A 21,301-nucleotide genomic window follows, 5' to 3' on the forward strand; every position below is an offset into this window, starting at 1 on the left:
TGGTGCCTGCCAAGTCGATCGTGCATCAAGCTCAGTCCTTTCCATGCAGTGACTGCAAAAGTCACTTAGAGGGAGGAGACAAAACTGGGCTCTTAAAATCCCTCAAAGTTTAATTTACTTTGTCCATTACAGTCCAACTGCTTGTTCCAGAGAAACATTACTATGATCTAGGGATTAATCAGCCAAAGCTGTTAATCAGTAGGGCTGGAAGATAACGGCACACTTTATTTTTCTTTTAAAATGCAAAAATAAAAATAAATGTTTTGCTATAGAGTCTTACTATAAGAAGGAATGAAAAAAAACTGTTGTTGATGTAACAACAATGGGTCACTTACCTTTATTAAACCAGAAAGTATTTGAGACTTTCTTCTGTATCTCCCAAAGATTTTGATAATATATGAATGCATTTAATTTCAACCAATGATTAACCAATCGGTTAAAAGACAGATAATGAATCAGCTACAAGTCTCAGTTGGTTAGAACGTGGTGCTGGTGATGCCAAGGCTGTAAGTATGAAATAGCTGCATATTCCTGCATTTCAGGGATTGGACTAGAGACTCCATGATTCTAATCCACAGTCTGATCCACTACCACCCCACTGACATGCATAACTAAGGCTGCACCCATGTGCCTATCACCCAAATTGCTCTCTATGATGCACGATTGTACTGAAGGTAGGGCAAGTCCTGTGCAATATTTGCTCATTCCTTCATGGCATCTCACACCTGTCAAAATTCCATCTTCTACCAAGTATTTCTTTGAGGAAAAGGAGAGGGTTTCCCTTTTTACATCAGGCCATCCTTAGTTGGGCAAAAGCTAGGCTTTGCCATTTTAGCGAAGCACAGCGGCCATGACCTTTTCACAGAAGCTGGACTGAAATGATAACGAGTGGGGGCAGGGAACAGAGATATTTGGATCAGTAGTTTGAAATATCCTGTCTATTGCTTAGTGGCACATTTGCAGTCATCCCTGTTAATAACTCTAATTGTGTCAAAATTACTCCGTGCCAACTTCTTTGACCACGCTCTCCCTTGAAGGGAAGCTTGCCTTAAAAGCCAGCTGCAGACAATTCTTTTCCTGCAGAGGGTTAGGGATTCTCAATGCACATTCCGAGCCACACGCCCAAGTGCAAATAAGTCAACTACCACAGCTATTTAATCAGGAGCGTTTGTTGATTTGAGCAGAGCCCCTATGCTGTGAAATGAAAAAAGAAAACCAAATTTTCTTGAGCAATCTTGCCGTTCCTGCTTCAGGTGCTAGGGCCATTTCACTAAAGCAGCTCAGACGAGAATGTCATTAGTTCTTAAGCCCCAGGTGAATTTGCCACTGTTCCACATGATTAAGCCAGATAATTGTGTGTTGATAGCGAATGTGGTTGGTAAAATACAATTTCTGGGACCTTCCTAAACAAACACAATGTAGAAGGGAGTCAAAGTGCTGTCATTTCAGTCCTTTGTCACAGGCTTTGCGCCCCGCAGACACATCTCTGGCGAGGACCGGCGAGGAATTTGACGGCACGTCGCCGTTCTCTTAAAGGTGACCTGGCTCAGAGAGTGGATCGTGCATCTTTTGGCATTCCGTTCCGGGGAGGGGGAAACGCCATCTCATTAAAGGCGTTTGTGCAATGGAGCTGTACTGCTTTTAGCTTGTCTTAGACAATAAATGTAAGTGCTCCTTTTAAGTTTGTCTGGCAAAGCAGTTGTGATCGCAGCTGATACTTAAAAAGAAAGAGAGAAAGAAAGGGGGGAAAAGGAGACATTAATAAGCTTAAATAGGACGTGCCAAAGATCCAAGCATAGGAGAAACATGTAGGAGGTATTTGAAACACAGAATATAGAAATATACAGAGGAATTCCAGTTTGGGGCTTGAACACACATGATCCTTAGATAGGATTTAGATGTAGAATGAAAGCGACTGCAGGTTTTGATTATCATTATTATTAAGTTTTAGGAATGCCCACTAATTGCGTGCCAAGGCCCTGTGCCCCGCAGTTCCCTAGTGGATAAATAAAGCACACGAACAAGCAGATTTTGGTTTATGGGTTCAAATAGGCCACAGCTTTATTGGTTACGGATGTGAGCGGTTTGGCTTAGGCACTGGGTGATGCCAGACTACATCCCGACTCCCGTCTGTTTGCAGGGAGTCCAACTAAGGGTAAACCACCAGTAGGGGGAGCCCTATGACTTACATCAAACAGGGGCACCCCGAGCGGTCCCCGTTGGGGTAGTGATATCCGGGCCTCAGATAGAATCCACACCCCCAGATCCCATTAAGGATACCCTTAATGAGGAGGGGTAGGCAGAGGCTACAACCTCCCCTCCATCCAAACAAAGGCTTACCGAATGCCTAACATCACAAACTTGTGACAATCACTAAGAGATAGGCGAAAACCAAATGACTGGAGCCAATTTGCCGAGTGGAAAAATTCCTGCCCGGTCCCAAAAATATGGTGACCAACATTAGTCCACAGCAAGGTTGTAATGCAGCAAAGCAGAAAAAGAGGTCAGGTGGGTGGGAGATTTGGCGATGGGTACAAGAGGATGATCTTCCCGCCAGACTGTGGTTTAAATTCCCTGCAGCCATGCCCCCGTCACTGCTGAATGGTCACTGGGGCCTGCCCAGGGCCAACAGCATCACCGCAGGGCTCGGGGCCCGGCCGTAATGCTGCCCACCCAATAACTTGAGAGGACTTAGCAGTATCTCAGAACTACAAGCTCCTATGGGGGGGATGTCATATAATTCAAATTATAAATATAAACACAAAATACTGTTCTGGAATTGGGGTTGGGCTGCATGCCCTCCTGGGCTGTCCCTTCCAGCCCTGCAGTTTTATAATTTTAAAATTTAGGTCTTCAGAAGAAAAGGAAGATGGTGGTGATGATGATTAACGGTCAGACTAGTTTCTTTTCTTATTTAGATAGCCCACACATTCCTTTTTGCTGGGAGGCTTGGTCTCTGCATAACTAAAGAAATGGTCAAGTACAGGTGATTTGTTGCTAATAGCTGGAGATCCTTCTGGAAAGTGTTTTCCTTTTCCGCTCTCCTGGCCAGATCACCACAGTCACTGGCAGTCTTGGGAATGGACCTTGAAAAGGACAAAGACTTGGCTGTCCTCTAGAAACTGCATGGGGTATCTGGATCTGTTGGAGTGTGAATACTGTGAGTCTTCCATCTTATGTTCAGCATGTATATATGTGCAAATGAAAATTGTGTATAGTCAAAACACATTGGTTTCAATGGCAGGTAGGATTGCCAAAGTCTTTTCTCCTTCATGCCCATGCCCTTTCTCTCTTCTTCTTCTTCTTCTTCTTCTTCTTCTTCTTCTTCTTCTTCTTCTTCTTCTTCTTCTTCTTCTTCTTCCTAGTGTGTAAAGCTGAATGCACAGAAGTTAAATGTGCATAAGTTGTAGGCTTAGTGTATCACAGAAAATACTGCAAGCTTCCAGTGGCCTTCATTCCAAGGAAACAAAGCCCAGGATATGCACTGGTCCTCTGAAATCTCTTGCTGCTCAGAAATAGGTATGCAAGGTACACTTAACTGTATAAATGTTAAACACGGAGAGCAATACCCAATGAAGTAATTTTGCCAGGGCAAAGACTCCTGGCTGCACAATGGAAATTTCCTTCCCTTTCCTCACCTCTCCTGGTGTGCCCTGTGACCCCTAAAACTGCTCTGGAATGGAGAAGGATGTGGTCCAGTGTACATCTATGAATGTTACTGTAAACAGGACAGCAAGCTTGGTACTTCACTTATTGATAAGATTTCTTACCTGCCCTTCACCGTAAAGTCTCAGGTCTGGTTTCAACAGCATAATCATGCAATTTAAGACAAGCAAAACTGTTTATATAATTATATCGGTCATGCCATCTGTTTCTACTGTCCACAATGCAAATGGTGGTAACAGGATCATTAAGGCCCAGAATGAAGTATGGATGGCATGAAGAATGATGAGGCTGGAAAAAGGAATACTCACAAAATTCCACATAGTGCCAAATTTACTCTCTTGACTCAACCTTACCTGCCATCAGGGCAATCTTTAGTGACTCCACAGAGTTCATAATAATAATAATAATAATAATAATAATAATAATAATAATAATAATTAAAAGGATCAGCAACTGCAATACATGTTAAACATTTAGGTGAAACATTTTTCCCCATAAGGGTACCAGGGTTAGACCGTGCAGCAAAAACACAGCAAAGAATCTTTAGTCTCTTGTTAGTCTATAAGATGGCCCCAAGGCTCTTCAAAGTTAATGATAATGATAATAATAATAATAATAATAATAATAATAATAATAATAATAATAATAATAATATAATATTATTTATACCCCGCCCATCTGGCTGAGTTTCCCCAGCCACTCTGGGCGGCTCCCAATCAGTGTTAAAAACAGTACAGCGTTACATATTAAAAACTTCTCTGAACAGGGCTGCCTTAAATGTCTTCTGAATGTCAGGTAATTATTTATCTCTTTGACATCTGATGGGAGGGTGTTCCACAGGGCGGGCGCCACTGTTTAACATGAGTTACTGAGAAGTGATGTACTCTTTGCATTCTTTCTTTTCAAAATACGTTTTCCTTGCAACCAACCATATTTCATATTTCCAGCTATGAAATGCCATTACTTTTTCCCATCATGGGTGGGCAGGGGATGGATACAAAGGACAGTGTGCAGGTCTGTTTAAGCAAAATTCTGCGCCCTCCTCAAAAAATAAATAAATAGGTAGGTGATATTATTTTCCAAGATGGGTTTCCCCAAGAGACAGCAGATGATTAGATTCAGAGGGGAGAGTGAGGAAGTTAAACTTAACATTCTCCATGTGCTAGGGTATCTTTTTAAATCTCCCTGCACAGATATAATAAGAGTAAACAGCTATACATAATATATTATCATGTGCCTTCAAGTTTCATGCTCAGATCTTGCTGGTGCAATAGAAGAGGGGATGACTTTTGTCCATCAGAGCATATTTAGACATGACTTGCTTATTTTAGACCCTAATAAGAAGATATCCATGAAACACTATCATCTATCATCTATCTATCTTGCTTCATTGATACATTCTTATAGGAAGATGATAGATGATAGATAGATAGACAGATAGACAGATAGATAGATAGATAGATAGATAGATAGATAGATAGATAGATGATAGATAGATGATAGATAGATAGATAGATAGATAGATAGATAGATAGATAGATGATAGATATAGATAGATGATAGATAGATAGATAATGATTTTTTGGGAGCAGGAGTAGGCTGTATGCAAGATCTTCCTAACCCCTTGATCCAGCAAGTGTTTAAATATAAGCCAGGCTAGTTTTCTGTGTTGAGGTGGTCACCTTTGTGATGGGCCATTAAGGGTTATAAGAGAGGGAGAAAATATTTCCTATATCCACTTTCTTCATGGCACACACAATTCTATTAACTTCCATCATGTCACTTCTTACTTGCCTTTTCTCTAGATGAAAACGTCTGAAATGTTGCAACCTTTGAGTTGCTCCACCCCCTTGATCATTTGGGGCTGCGTTCACACAGCAGTTTATTCCAGTTTCTAACTATTCATTTCCACGTTATATCTGAGCTTTCACATGATGCAAAAGCCACTTCCAGAAAACTAACAGAATATAGCACTTGTTGAGCAAACATTTCTGTGTTGCTTGAGTCCAGAAGAAAATCTATTTGCAGTCCCCTTAACCTGAAAAATTGTAGGAGAAAGGTGAGGAAAGTTGGGGTGGTATTCTGGCACAGATTTCTCGGGTGAACCATGGAGGGGGGGACAGAAGCACACATGTGTTGAAAGGATTCACGACTAGCAACATTGCACAATGGCATTCACTGTTGTGTCACACCATACCCACTGGTGTGAGTGAAATTTAGTGTGACGTGTCAGTATATTGGTAAAAAAGCCTCAGGTTTATAACTAATGAACATTAGAAAATGGGACAGAAGCACTAGCATTATAATCAGGAAAATCTAATATCCAATAATCGGGAAAATCAGAAAAACTAACACAAGATTCCCCATTTCTGAATGCACCCTTGTCTGGCCTTTTATGAACCTTTTTCAACCTTGCAATGTTTCCACTCTTTTTCACTTTGACAAAGAAGAATCTAACTTTTCGAGAGAGTGAATGGCCAACGGTAGCACACTCAGACACTAATTTGAGGTCACACAGGTCTGGTCCAGAATTCTAGTCCCCACGGACCACATTCATTCTCATTTAGCAAAGCAGGTACCACTTTCCAATTGTACAAAACAAGAACGGAATTAATTGGGTTACGGTCTCCGTGTGGCCAATAGGGCCTTAATTGTATGACTCAATTTGATTCTAATGAAATGGAAATTTTAATTTTAATGGGAACTCATAGGTCGAAATCACCAGACACCACACTAAATTGTTACTTTTTCATACTTAACCATGTTAACTGAAGACACCTGAGGCTTGGGGAAATTACTGAAAAGTTTCTGCATTTCTGATAATATCTTGGTTGCTCCTTAAACCCTCCATAGGGACAAGAAGATCCTGTAAAATAGTGATTGGATTTGTCATGCAGAGAACTGTCGATCAATTTTTTTTCTTTTAAAAAAGTGATTATTAGATCCCATTATGAAATATGCATTGTAGGCACATATTCCAGTGAGAAAGGAGACAAAAAGTTGATATGCGGTTCCATTTCCCACCCATGAATTGCAAAGTGGTGTCAGTTTTGTTGTTTCACTAATTAAATAGTTTACTTACGAGAGGCAATTGTAACGCACTGTTCTTAGGCGGGGTATGTGTGTGTACTCTGTCAGGGAAAAAAAATATCCCGATTCTGCAGTAAAAGACTACAAATTCAGAACAAATAAAAATCAAATCTGTGATCTGAGTAATTCTGTGGGGAAAATTCCTAGGTATTGATCCAGGAAAAAACACACATTGGCTCAAAAGGGCAAAATGCACAGCTAGGCATTCAGGCCTGTGCTTCATGTCCTGCTTGTACTGGGGAGGTAAAGGTAAAGGTACCCCTGCCCGTACGGGCCAGTCGTGTCCGACTCTAGGGTTGTGCGCCCATCTCACTTAAGAGGCCGGGGGCCAGCGCTGTCTGGAGACACTTCCGGGTCACGTGGCCAGCGTGATGAAGCTGCTCTGGCGAGCCGGCACCAGCGCAGCACACGGAAACGCTGTTTACCTTCCCGCTATAAAGCGGTACCTATTTATCTACTTGCACTTAGGGGTGCTTTCGAACGGCTAGGTGGGCAGGAGCTGGGACCGAAAGACGGGAGCTCACCCCGTTGCGGGGATTCGAACCGTCGACCATGCGATCGGCAAGCCCTAGGCGCTGAGGTTTTACCCACAGCGCCACCCGCGTCCCACTGTACTGGGTAGTTGGGTCTTTTATTCAAAAGAACGAAGTAGGAAATGTTTTAAGTAAGTATGTAATATATCTATCATCTATCTATATATATCTATATATATCTATATCTATCTATATCAAATAGAATCATAGATGTGCAGAGTTGGACCACGAGGGTCATCTAGTCCAACCCCCTGCAATGCAGGAATCTTTTGCCCCACATGGGGCTCGAACCCACAACGTTGAGATTAGAGAGTCTCATGCTCTTCCGACTGAGCTGAATAAAACATTTCACCACAGCTTTCACCACAGGCTGTGCAGCATTGCAGTTTCGTGTAAAAGCTCCTATTGAAAGTATCCATTTAAAATCTTACTGTACAATGAGCCAAATTTTACCATGTAGAAGTTCGCTTCTGAAAGAAGAGTTAAAGGACCTCTTCTCTCAGAGCTGTCTTCGCAGTCCCAAAATGAGCAATTGAGAGGGAAAGCAAAGGGAATTTTAAATAATATTAAATAATTGTGGCCAAATAGCCTTGCTATTCCCTTCAACTATTAAATCTTCTTAATGCCTCTGCATCTAAAAGAAAGAAAGAAAAGAGACTCCAAATGGGCTTAAACAGATTTGATGAATGTGGAACTCATCTCAGGGGCTAGTAACATTTCTGGCAACTACGGTTAAATTGATTTTGTACATGAACACAAATCATTAGAAAATTGGACCCTTTGTGTCTCAAACGACTTTGGATGGTGGTTAACCCTTGGTTAAATGGGCAGTTTCCCCTAATCATAGCTTTGAAAGGTGGGCTTTTTGAAGAGAGGACTGATTTCACATAATCTTTATGTATTATTTCAGGGTTTTCAAAGGTTCAACATTCTGGCCACTGGCATTTGCTTGTCCTGCTCTTAACTACGCTTAGTAGTTGCATGGAACTTAAGAGCCCGAAGCAAGTTACTATCTCAGAGCCTCCTGTCTGCAATATGGGGAGAATAGTAAGAGCTGGACCAAAAGTTCTGCTGAGAAATTTCTATTATTATTATTTAATTCATATTCCGCTTAATTGGCAAGGTGGCTTCCAACTGGTTCACAAGTATAAAACAAATCACGGAAACACACACACACACCATTAGAACGCACAATAAAACAATTCCATCAAAACATTAAAACAGACCTCTACAGTTAAATGCGCAATGAAACAAGCCCATTGAAACTGCATATCAATTAAAACAATGAAAAGAGCAATTGAAAGAATTTAAAGTGGGAGGTTCAAATCAGGCGGTCAGGGAACCTCAAGGGGTATTATGTGTGTGTTTGTGTGTGTGTGTATGTGTGTGTGTGTGTGTGAGAGAGAGAGAGAGAGAGAAAGTGAGAGTGAGAGAGAGAGAGAAAAGGAGAGGGAGAGGAAGAGAAACATTTTCAGAGGGATGGAGACATTAACCAGCAACAGAGGTTTTCCCTTTATTTTTATTTTCCACATGGAAAAGCAGGTAGATTCAGTGGCGGACTTTGGGTTCTCAAATTTCTGTGGTGCCCTGTGTGACACTAAAGTTCGCCGCCCCCCCTCCGCCTCTCATGCTCCATTCTACAGTATTGTTTTGGTGCCCCTTGCAGGGTGGGGCCCAGTGCGACCACACTGGTTGCGGTACCCTAAAACCACTTCTAATAGAATGGGCCTCATCCTTCCACCTCTTGGTAAGCAACAGTGATCTGTTTGCCAGGAAATGAGTATAATGGCTCTGCCCTATCCAGTAAGCTGTTTCTGGTGGTTTCCTGGGCATCGGTAGTGGCGCCCACCCTGTGGAACGCCCTCCCATCAGATGTCAAAGCGATAAATAACTACCTGACATTCAGCAGACATCTTCAGGGAAGTTTTTAATGTGTGATATTTTAGTGAATTTTTCGTTTCTATGGAAGCCGCCCAGAGTGGCTGGGGAAACCCAGCCAGATGGGAGGGGGAACAAATAATAAATTATTATTATTATTATTATTATTATTATTATTATTATTATTAGTCCTCTGCTGGAACAGAATGAACTCCAGGGATTGACATTTGAACACATTTCTCACAGGAAAAATGGTCCCAGTAAATTTCATTGCCAGTGGTGAACTCAACAGCAATGTTCATAACACGACATGCTTCCTCCAAATTGTATGCAAAGGTAAAAAAGGTAAAGGTAAAGAACCCCTGGGAGGTTAAGTCCAGTCAAAGGCAACAATGGGGTTGCAGCACTCATTTCGCTTTCAGGCTGAGGGGGCTGGCGTTTCTCCACAGACAGCTTTCCGGGTCATGTGACCAGCATGACTAAACCGCTTCTAGCACAATGGAACACTGTGACGGAAACCAGAGCACATGGAAACACAGTTTACCTTCCTGCCACAGTGGTACCTATTTATCTACTTGCACTGGTGTGCTTTCAAACAACAACAACAACAATAATAATAATAATTATTTATTATTTATACCCCGCCCATCTGACTGAGTTACCCCAGCCACTCTGGGTGGCTTCCAATCGAGCGTTAAAAACAATACAGCATTAAATATTAAAAACTTCCCTAAACAAACTGCTAGGTTGGCAGGAGTTGGGGCAGAGTAAGGGGAGCTCACCCCATCAGAGGGATTCAAACTGCCAACCTTCTGATCAGCAAGCCCAAGAGGTTCAGTGGTTTGGACCACAGCGCCACCTGCACCCTAAATCGTATGCAAGCCGCTCCCTGCAAGGTGACTCGTATGCAGATTTATGACAGCGGTCAGTTTCAGGCAACCATTTTGCTCATGAGGAGTTCCCTTTGCTACTAGAACAGTGTGTTTACCAACATTCAAGCTTTGAAAGACGAGTTCAAAATCTGAACTGCTATCAGTTTGGCAAGATGGAAATAGGAAATTGGGAAGGGGGTATATGTGACAGGTGGCTTTGAGAGCCTCAGGCCCTGTTTGGAAAGTTGCCTTTAATACCCATTAGGAATCTGGGTGAAGGTTAAACCTGTCAGGCGGTGAAAAATGGAATCGGTGTTGGCTGACCTGCGAGAAGGCCGTAAAGTTCTATTCTTCACAATAGCAAGATATATTATTGCTGTAACGCCATTATTCCGCTCCATCACTTTTAAACCTTGTTCCCATTATCTACAAGTTAAATATAACCCTATGTAAAAACAGGAAGGACAGAGCTAAGTTGTCCGGCTTAACAGCACACACTTAAAACATAATAGAGCACTTGTTACTGTATTTTATGGAACGGAAACTCCAAATGTAAAGACGTATTAAGGAAATATCTCAAAGTTATTAGGAAAGGATATTTACAATTACAGATTGCTTTATATTATGCTTTTATGAACATCTCAGGAAATGAAATAGCCCTCAGCTGTAGCGAGTGAAGAGGGAGGTAATTTTCCTTAATACGGGTGATAAAATTAATCTGATTGAAATCGCTAGCGATTATTTCACAGAATACTGAGTGGCAGTACAATCACTTACACTCTTTTATATATTTTTTTTCCAGTCAAAGCTCGTGTAGATGAAAGCTAATTACAAAGTAGTGATGTGAAGCGCTAAGGAAATAGTTTGTGTATAGCAGAGAACAGGCACAGCTAATTGGGGTTTGTGATTACACAGATTGTTGTTAGGGAGAATTAACTACCAGCAGTCTCTCCTGCAAAGCTCCTCATCAAGGAAAATAAAAATAGACACTAGATCTGTTATTTATCTAATTATGCCATGAATATTTTCAGTCATATGGTTTGTTGTTCAAAAACCTTCGGTCCCCACGCTGCTGGTGATCAAAAGTATCCATATGAAGTTTTTGACATTGGGCATTCTTCCAATTACCTTGCCTTAAACCTCTTGCCTGAGGGTATTTTGCAGTTACTTCTCCCCACCCCCCCAGTTGCATTCCTACTGTATTTTCAGCACAAGTGATGTCACTCCTGAAAAAACAACGCACAGTCTTCCATTGAGTTTTGTTTTGTTTTTAAGCTGTTTGTGTTTCCATCTCTCACAATGTGCAACGTATTCCCAGACGACTGCCCTAGAATGCTTCCCTGTTAACATGTTTATTCTGGATTTCTCACTCTTCGCTCACTCACATTTTGTGGGATCTCCACACATCATTGTCATCAAGTCATTCTCCTGTGCTTTTCTCCCTTTTCGATGGGGAGAAATTCGGTTTGGTTCACACTCGAAAGAGAACCGACCCACTTCACACTTCCTGAAACAATATGCAAATTGAAATGCAGCCACCTTTGAAATTCACACTTCTCTGAATTTTGCGGCATGAGTCTCGATCAAAAAAAGCTAAGGGAAATGTGTGTATCAGGGGAAAGTGTGCATAAGAATGCACACGTTGCTGAAAATTACATACAAAATTGCAGTATATTGGAGGAAATGATGTGCAAGAGTGTGTACAACAGACAAATATTATTATTATTATTAATAAAAGAAAAAATGCATACTAAAATGCTGATGAATTCAGCGCTGTTGAAATGTGCCTGAAAATGCTGGTGAACTGTGAGGACCCCCCCCCCCTTTAACAAAACAGTTTGCAACCTGATGCTCAAACACAGTAGAGTGAACTTAAGATCAGAAAAAGAGGATCTCAGAGAAACCAGCCCTACACTCTGCTTCATTTTCTGATATGTTCATAAAAGCACAATACCGTACTGGCCTGAATATAAGCCTCACTTTCCCCCCAAATTCCAACCGTGAAAAGTTAAAGTGTGGCTTATATTAGTGACCTTACGGTATGCAGCCAGGAGTGAGGGGCAAACAGTGCCAGGAGCATGGCGAAGCAGCGCCCGCCCCACGCATAGTCCCCCTTCCTCTCCCCCAAGGCAGGAAAGGGAGAGAGCGAGGAATGGGAAAGGCCGCCGGCAACGCAGCACCCCCCACCAATATGCAGCCAGGAGCAGCAAGGAAGGAAGCAGCTTATATTCGGTTATTTTTTATTCCCCCCTCCCCCCATCAATTTTAAAGGTGCGGCTTATATTCCGGTGTGGCTTATATTCCAGCCAATACAGTATAAAAGCAATCTGTAGTGCGATGTTTCAAGTGCGGCCCGATAGCTACACACCTTCATTTCTGCTCCTGAGCACACTTTCACTGTTACATTTCTAGTCAGCAGCCTTGCAAGAACGTTGCTTTTAAATCCGTTTATTATTATTGTTGTTCTCAGTACCCTTTTTGCCCATGTTAATTCAAAAGTTCAGGCAGGAACACTTAATGGTGACCAAGCCTTCGTTTCATTGAAGTGTAAGTGTAAAAATGAAAAATGAGATTTTAGAAATTAAGAAATTGTGGGGTTACGAAAACAAGCAATTCAAGAGTAGGAGGAGATCCTTTCTCCTCAGTGCCACCCGGGCAGAGACTCTCAGTTTGCATTTCTTAGTGCAGAAAGTATTGATCTGATGTGTAGAGATCTTTCCTATTCAACTTAATTCAAGAAGGTTCTGGAAGCTTCTCTGTGTGAAAGAAAGAAGCAGAAGGTTCATGATGTCTGGGTTATTCCTTCGGAGAAGATGAGTACAGCTGGTGTAAACTGGTTGTCATCTCTTTCTGTCATGGTCATGCAGACTATAATAGTGAGGCCAGAAGGAGCCTGGGTTTCACTTTCGCTTTCTATCTCACTTCATTCTGGTGTGGTGTTCTGTACATAGTATGCTTAGTGTTAAGGTTTAGACTTATTATAAGTTATTGTAAGTTTATGTTAAGTCTGCTGCAACTGGATTTCTTATGGACTGTGCCAGTCCTGGAGGCAATTGGATTTGTGACCATTATGCTCATTTGCCTTCACAGTAGCAGTAAAGCTCTGCTGGATGAAATACAATTGCCTCTGGTCTATTTTTTTGGGAATCCTTCAACGTGTTTAAGTCATTACTCTGCTAACTATACATTGGAATCTACTCTGGATCAATACTGAGTAGAATTTCAATGACAGAGACCATTCACAACGCCTTCCCAGAGCCAGCCTATTAGATGGTGTCCCATGCAAGCTTACCACTTCTGATACAAGCCCTTGCCAAATTCATTCCCCTACATTGTCTCTGGGCTCCAGGCATTTTTCCTGAAAATAGGGACATCCTACCATACCCTCCTAAGGGATGCGGGTGGCGCTGTGGGTTAAACCACAGAGCCTAGGACTTGCCGATCAGAAGATCGGCGGTTCGAATCCCCGCGACGGGGTGAGCTCCCGTTGCTTAGTCCCTGCTCCTGCCAACCTAGCAGTTCAAAAGCACGTCAAAGTGCAAGTAGATAAATAGGTACCGCTCTGGCGGGAAGGTAAACGGTATTTCCGTGCGCTGCTCTGGTTCGCCAGAAGCGGCTTAGTCAGGCTGGCCACATGACCCGAAAGCTGTACGGCCAATAAAGCGAGATGAGCGCTGGAACCCCAGAGTCGGTCACGACTGGATCTAATGGTAAGGGGTCCCTTTACCTTTACCTACCATACCCTCCAACATTTCTCCAGTGAAAATAGGGACATCCTAAGGAAAAGTGGGACATTCTGGGATCAAATCAGAAACCGGTACAGCTTCTGGAAATCAGGGACGAGCCTGGAAAATAGGAACACTGGGAGAGTCTGGGTTACAGCGTTTTTATTAAAAAATCCTTTTGTGATCCTAGAAATAGTTATTCTGAGCTCTGTAGCAGCTGAGCTGCTGGTTCTTACTAGAATTCTAGCTCTTTGAATTGCACACGATATGCCCATGCTTGAAGAACGAATCTTGAAAATGGTAAGTAAATTTCTAGTAGTTCAGTTGCAAACCGCAGCAAACATGTAAGAATGCACACAATCTAACTTTCCCATTCTTGGAAAACTGTAAGTCAAGGAAGAATTATTGCACTGAATGCTGCTACTGGCGCAATACCATTGGCATACATAGATGTTTATCACCAGGGGGTGATCTTTAGCTCCCCAACCCAATGCAACATAAACATTCATGCCATCTGGTTAGTTTTACATGAGCGAATAAATCCTGATAAGATATTTTGCATGTTTGTGACAAATTAGCCATTTTCAAATGCTCATCTTTCCAATGTTTGAACAGTTGGATGTATTTGGTACATGGTCTGTGTGTACCCTTAGAAGTTCCAAAGATGAGCATTTTGGCAAATTTCTGGTTACACATTTCCTAAAGGTTGGAGGTTCAAATCCCTGCGACGGGGTGAGCTCCCGTTGCTTGGTCCCTGCTCCTTCCAACCTAGCAGTTTGAAAGCACACCAACGTGCAAGTAGATAAATAGGTACCGCTGTGGCAGGAAGGTAAACGGCGTTTCCGTGTGCTGCTCTGGTTCGCCAGGAGCGGCTTAGTCATGCTGGCCACATGACCCGGAAGCTGTATGCCGGCTCCCTCGGCCAATAAAGCGAGATGAGCGCTGCAACCCCAGAGTCGGCCACGACTGGACCTAATGGTCAGGGGTCTCTTTACCTTTACCTTTAAGAAGGGTAAACAAAGCATGCATTAGATATAGCCCAGAAGATACAAGGGCTAGCAAAGAGCCCTAGCACAGTACCCAGACAACCAAACTCCATGTGGCACAATCCATTTTATTTTCATTAAGAATAGTGGTTTAGAAAGAAATGTGCTTTGTCTCAGCCAAAATTATGAGCAAACCACTCAATGCACTACAACTGTCTGACTGTCTTCTTTTTCTTCTTCGTATTTATATCCTGCCTTTCTCCCAAGTTGGAATTGAAGGCAGCTTAAAACATGTAAAACATTATAAAATACAAAGTATTAAAAAACAAACTGAAAGGAATAATTAACACATTTCAAATCAATAATTAAAATCCACTTTGCCCTGACAGCAGCCCTTTTGTCACTTGAGGTGAAGGAGGCAAGTGCTGTCCTCCTGCTGCTGCTGCTGCTGCTGCCTCCACCTCCAATTTCGGGTAAGATCTCACCCGAAATTGGCACCAATACCAGCACTGCTTCTTTGCTGTTGGCGGAGGTGGCAGGGCAGCCTGTGCAGGCTTCACCTTGGGAGGCTTGCATTGCCTGAGGTGCTGGCGGCACCCTGCCTGCTGGGTGCATCAGCCCTGGTCCCAGCCAGCAGGGCCAGAAGTCAGGGATGCTGGGAGCTGGAGTCTAAGAAACATTTGAGTGGTCACAATTTTCTATGCCTGGGCTCAGAATTCCTTCCATTGTCTAAAATTGGCTGGTCCTTCCTGGGGTACCTTGGTAATGAAGATGGTTTCAGTAAGCCTGAACGAATTCAGCAAGATACCACAGTCTTTTCTCTTCCATTCCAGAGTTAACCTTTCCATGTACAGTTCAGGGTCTGTCACAAATAATGTGTATTAGTATGATTTCATCTGTTCATAGAAATGAGAGTTGATGACATCTGAAGGCAGCCCTGTTTAGGGAAGTTTTTAATGTTTGATGTTTTATTGTGTTTTTAATATCCTGTTAGGGACGCGGGTGGCGCTGTGGGTAAAAGCCTCAGTGCCTAGGGCTTGCCGATCGAAAGGTCGGCGGTTCGAATCCCCGCGGCGGGGTGCGCTCCCGTTGTTTGGTCCCAGCGCCTGCCAACCTAGCAGTTCGAAAGCACCCCCGGGTGCAAGTAGATAAATAGGGACCGCTTACTGGCGGGAAGGTAAACGGTGTTTCTGTGTGCTGCGCTGGCTCGCCAGATGCAGCTTTATCACGCTGGCCACGTGACCCGGAAGTGTCTCCAGACAGCACTGGCCCCCGGCCTCTAGAGTGAGATGGGCGCACAACCCTAGAGTCTGTCAAGACTGGCCCGTACGGGCAGGGGTACCTTTACCTTTAATATCCTGTTGGAAGCTGCCCAGAGTGGCTGGGGAGGCCTGGCCAGATGGGCTGGGTATAATAAATAAACTATGATGGTGATGATGATGATGTTGAACCTCTACTTACCACTGCCTCTTCTTATGCAACCGCGGCAAACCTGGAAGTAACAGGTGGGTTTGCTGCCGTTCACGCATGTGCAGGAGTGGCGATTGCCATTTGCACATGCGCAGAAGCAGGCAATTGCCACCTGTGCCTGCACACAACAGCGCCTCTCCTAGCGACCTGTTTTGACCTCTGGATGGACCTCCGGAACAGACTGTGGTTGCAAATAGAAGATCCACATTATTATTATTATTATTATTATTATTATTATTATTATTATTAACCACTAAACCATTTGGCTCAAGACGTTTCACTCAGTTTGGTCCAGCTGATCAGAATGGAAGAGCTAAATTTCCCCATTGAAAACAATGGGACCTACAAGTACTTAACAATAATAGGGCAGGACCCAGTATAATTACAAAAGTAAATAATAACAACAATAACAAACAACAAAAATTTATTTATTTATTTATACCCCACACATCTGGCTGGGTTTCCCCAGCCACTCTGGGCAGCTTCCAACAAAATATTAAAATACAGTAATGCATCAAACATTAAAAGCTTCCCTAAACAGGGCTGTCTTCAGATGCCTTCTAAAAGTCAGGTAGTTGTTTATTTCCTTGACATATGATGGGAGGGCGTTCCACAAGGCAGGCACCACTACTGAGAAGGCCCTCTGCCTGGCTCCCTATATCTTTAGTGTAATATAACCCTTACCTTCCTAAGGGGTTTAAAAGTGTGTTAGGAACAAGATGGTTTTGGTTTCAATTGGACTAATGGTGGACTCACTGTCTGAGGATACTGATGTCGCCATAGGGGCATGGTCTGCACACCAGAGGAAGAGATTGTCAGACTTGGAGGAACCCCACATTGTGCAGGAATGCATAAAAAGGAGGGGTAAACTCCCAAAACAGCTTCATGAGCATACAGAATGCTGGCTGACTATTGGAGGGGAAAAATGGGGTGGAGGAATGCAAAAAATGAAGTGATGGCTAGTTGGCAGGAACCCTGAACCGGATCACACCATTTAGTTGCAAGACCCATTAACCACTGCCCAGCCTTCCAAATGGATACTTTCCCATACAAATGGCAAACACATAGCATGTAAGGGAAGCAGTGGGACCATAGCTCATCATGCACCTAGCCTGTCCTGGGGCCTTATTTCTGTGCTGTAGCAATAATGGAAAATAGAAAGTCTCTGTGGATGCATTGCAGGCAAGAGGCTTGTACATGCATTGGGCCATTTCCCCACCACCATCTGCACTTGCTTAAGTGGGGGTCCCATAACCATTTAACAGACCATAATATCATGTCTGTGCGAATGCTTATCCCAAACTCCAGCTAGGTTTGAATAGCTGGGTCCAGTGTTCGGCAGCCCCTTATTAATTCAATACTGCGATATAACTTAGGCTCGCACAGAGTCCTCAGTACACTTGGCAATTTGTAACCTACTATTTACCAAATAGATAAGTGCACAATTAGATTAAAATCCTGTTAGTTTTGCTCCTGACGGTACTGCTTTTCTAAGTCTCCCAGGGTGTTAATTGATATATTTCCCTTAACAGCTACATACAGCTCTCTGTTAGACCGATGCAACATGGCATTTTTCTGACAGTGCTTGAGATGTAGAAGCCAGCCTCCTCTTAACATGCATATGAACTGGGGTATTCAGCCAGAACAGCAAAATATTAGTTTGGCTGCATTCCGAAACCTTCAGAGGACTACAGTGCTTATTGTTGAGCTTTCTTCACAAAATGTCTCAGTTGTTCCACATTATTAGAAGAAAGAGGTGGTGGTGAACACTGCAATTTGTTTTTAATTTGCAGGCCAGTCTGGTATAATGGAAGGGTAGAGTGTTTGGGTTTAAAATGTAAGACAGCCAATTCTCTGCTCAATCATGAAGCAATACCTTTGACCTCATCAAGCTGCTAGTTCTCAACGTGAACCTGGCACCTTTTTATTATGGGGATAAGACAATATCCCCGTTGTAAGTCGTAAGGGTAAATTAAAAGGATATTCTAAAAAAGCAATCATTATTCTGGGAAAATGAAATTGTTTGAATGTTGTATTTCTGTATCCTGCTTAGAGATTTTGAAATATTAGGAAGTTTAGCAATGCTTTTTGAAGAAAGAAACTTGAACCCCCACACCCTGGCTGAAACTCGATAGAAACCTTTGTCCACTCATTTTGTAAAGAAAAAATATATACCAAGGATTCAGGTCTAAAAATGCTTATCAGGAATGTAAATTTGAGGCCTCTGGGTTGGGGGGCGGGAAAGAGATTTATTTCTGAGGCAAACATGTCTTGGGCCCTCTTCCACGTAATGATGCTTCTGTTTTCATTTCTTGAACTTTTTATTTTCAAATCCAGCTTATTCGGAGTAAAATGCAACCAATATTTCATACCACATAAGTTCATGATGTAAATATTATGCCACACAATCCATTTGTCTTTAAGATGCTCTATTACTGTTATTGCTGGAACACAAAAACATCATGTCCCTTACGGACCCATTACATAATTTTATTTTAGCAATTGAAAAATGAGGGGAGGAGCATTCTGCGGCTTCTTAAAGATAAGGCACATGGTGGCATAACCACTTACACCACCAATCTCACAAAGAAACTCACAGACAGGTATCTTTCTTCCTATGGGACACCAGAAGGACATCATACTAAAAGGAATGAAGTGTGAAATGGTTGGAGTAGAATTTGTTGGCAAGTCTGAGTCTACTGTTTAGGAGCCACTTGAAACCAAGAGTTCGCCTTCCATTACAGGTGTTGGGAAGCCAGGAAGATTGTGTGCTGGTGATGTGAATCATTGCTCTGCTTACGTTTGAGAGTCAAACATAAATGTCGCAGACTGTGCCTCTTACCTGCTCGTCTGCCCCTACTCTTTACAGCTGTATGTATGCCAATGAAGAATATACTTCATGCATAAGGATGGAAAAATCTGTCAATTTCAGTTTCTCAATTACACCAATCTTAAGTTAGTTTGCCACATTTCAAGATCAGTTTGCATTTTGACTTTTTTTTTAAAGTCCTTGATCCTTTTAAAGTCCTTAGCGATCCTTGAAAATTCACACTTTTGTGATTTGCAATTCTCCAATCATGAAACTTACCAAAATATGTGTGTATTAAGGAAAACGTGTATAAAAACGCATGCATTAGTGAAAACAGCATACAGAAATCCATTATTTTGAGGGGAATTGATTTAATAAATATGTGCATTAGGCAAAATTGTGTACCAAATGTATATTTAGAAGAAATATAGCCTAAATAGTTTGTGAATTTTCATAAGTGTGAATTTTCAAGGATCACTAATGTTTAGCTTGCTTAGTGTTTTGTAAAGTGCAGATCAGTTAAGTTTGCATAAAAATGTGAACCAAAGCAACTTTCCTTCTCATTCCTAGTCATACAGGTGATGGAGTAGGCTTTCGTCCATAAAAGCTCATACCACAATTAATCTCTTTGTCTCTAAGGTACCACAAGTCTCCTTTTTATTTCCTCTCTTAAAGTACTACATTTAACAAAGCAGAATCTAGTCCACAAAACCCAGTGACATAATAAATTCATTGGTCTTTAATGTTCTCCAGGAATCTTCGTGGTTAAGGCTGAAATCCTGTGCGCACTTACCTGAGAGTAAGCCCTGTTGGAAGACAGTAGAACTTCCCTGCGAATAAAATGCACAGAATTGTGCTGCATGTCACTTTCTTGTCCAGTAGGAGCCAAGTACCTCAGTAATCGAAATGGAAAAAGTAGTCGCAGGCAGTAATCTACCTAGCTAAGGCACCTTTTGCAAGAAATATCCAGCAGGGGAAGCTCTTAGCACACAAGTGCGTCCACCGTTCTTTAATGGACTGGAAAACTTTAGTGAAAATTGGAGTGGAGAAAAGTAAGTAAAAGGGAAAAAAAATATAGATTCCACTTAAGAGCTATCCTTGCATATAATTAATGAGCACATATATTTGTTGAGTGTGATTGTATGTCTCAAATGCCATCTGTGGGCTACATAGTGTTTTGTCTGTTTAAAATTGATAAATAGAAGCGGTCTGCAAGGCTATGTGCGAGAAGGAATCTGTTCTTAGGGTAACAGTCTGCTTCTATGTCCCATCCCACCTTGTTCTAGCAAAAGCATCGTTGTTATGTACACAAATTCTTCAGTGAGAACTGTGATTGTGCCCCATTCACCTTGGTGAGAGGGAAAAGAATTCCTAATTCCACAAATTCCATAAATGATAAATTCAACGTCTGCAGAAAGGCAGTCACCTAATTGCACACTGAAGCAGAAGAAAGCTTTGCAAATGGTATACAATTTTCAAAGTGTTCCAAGCCTTAGGCAAAAGCCTTTCAACTGTGTCTAAAACTGAATGATAAAATATGTTGTACAAATTATCTGTGAACAGGAAACATGTGGTAGTGGCAGGGGACTGAAATGTAACACTTGTAAAGAAATAGGAACTGCCAGTCATTTATATACCCTTTCCCTTTTTCTTTCGCTTACAAGTTCCATCATTTCCTTTTTAAATGCAAACTGACGTTCAAGTTTTTATAATAGGACGTTTATCAGATCTTGCTGAGCCAATTGCTGCTTTTGTATTTTAGAAAGAAAGAGAAAGGAAACCTTAAAAGGACAACAAGAGAAGCTCTGCATGGAAGCAAAAAGGCCTCATAGTGTCGGTCCCTTTCGCTACAAGATTTCTGATTTATCATTTTGAGAGGACGCAACTGAAATGGGGGGGGGGGGGAACGGTAACTCTGGAAATCATGCATGACATGCCAATCCACAACACTGAAGGCCAAAGTAATCAAAAGTTTGAAGAAGCTCTTTCTGAAGTCTTCTCCCCCCCCCCCAGTCACACACACACACACAAAATGGAGGGAGGAAAATGTAATGTGCAATTGCTGTTCAACAAGAAGCTGAAAAGCAACTATTTGGAAAGATTGTTTCTGCTCCTTCACACTTTAAATTCCTACCGGTAATGGTGTATCGTATGATAGCTCCTTTTTAAAAGATGTAATCTTCATCACCAATACCAACCACTGTGCACTGTGGTCCTCATTGATGGGTTTTTTTTTTTTGATAGATTATGTTTCAAAAAATGCTTTCAGATA

Source organism: Podarcis muralis, chromosome 4 (genome assembly GCF_964188315.1).
Source record: "Podarcis muralis chromosome 4, rPodMur119.hap1.1, whole genome shotgun sequence".
Taxonomy (NCBI): domain Eukaryota; kingdom Metazoa; phylum Chordata; class Lepidosauria; order Squamata; family Lacertidae; genus Podarcis; species Podarcis muralis.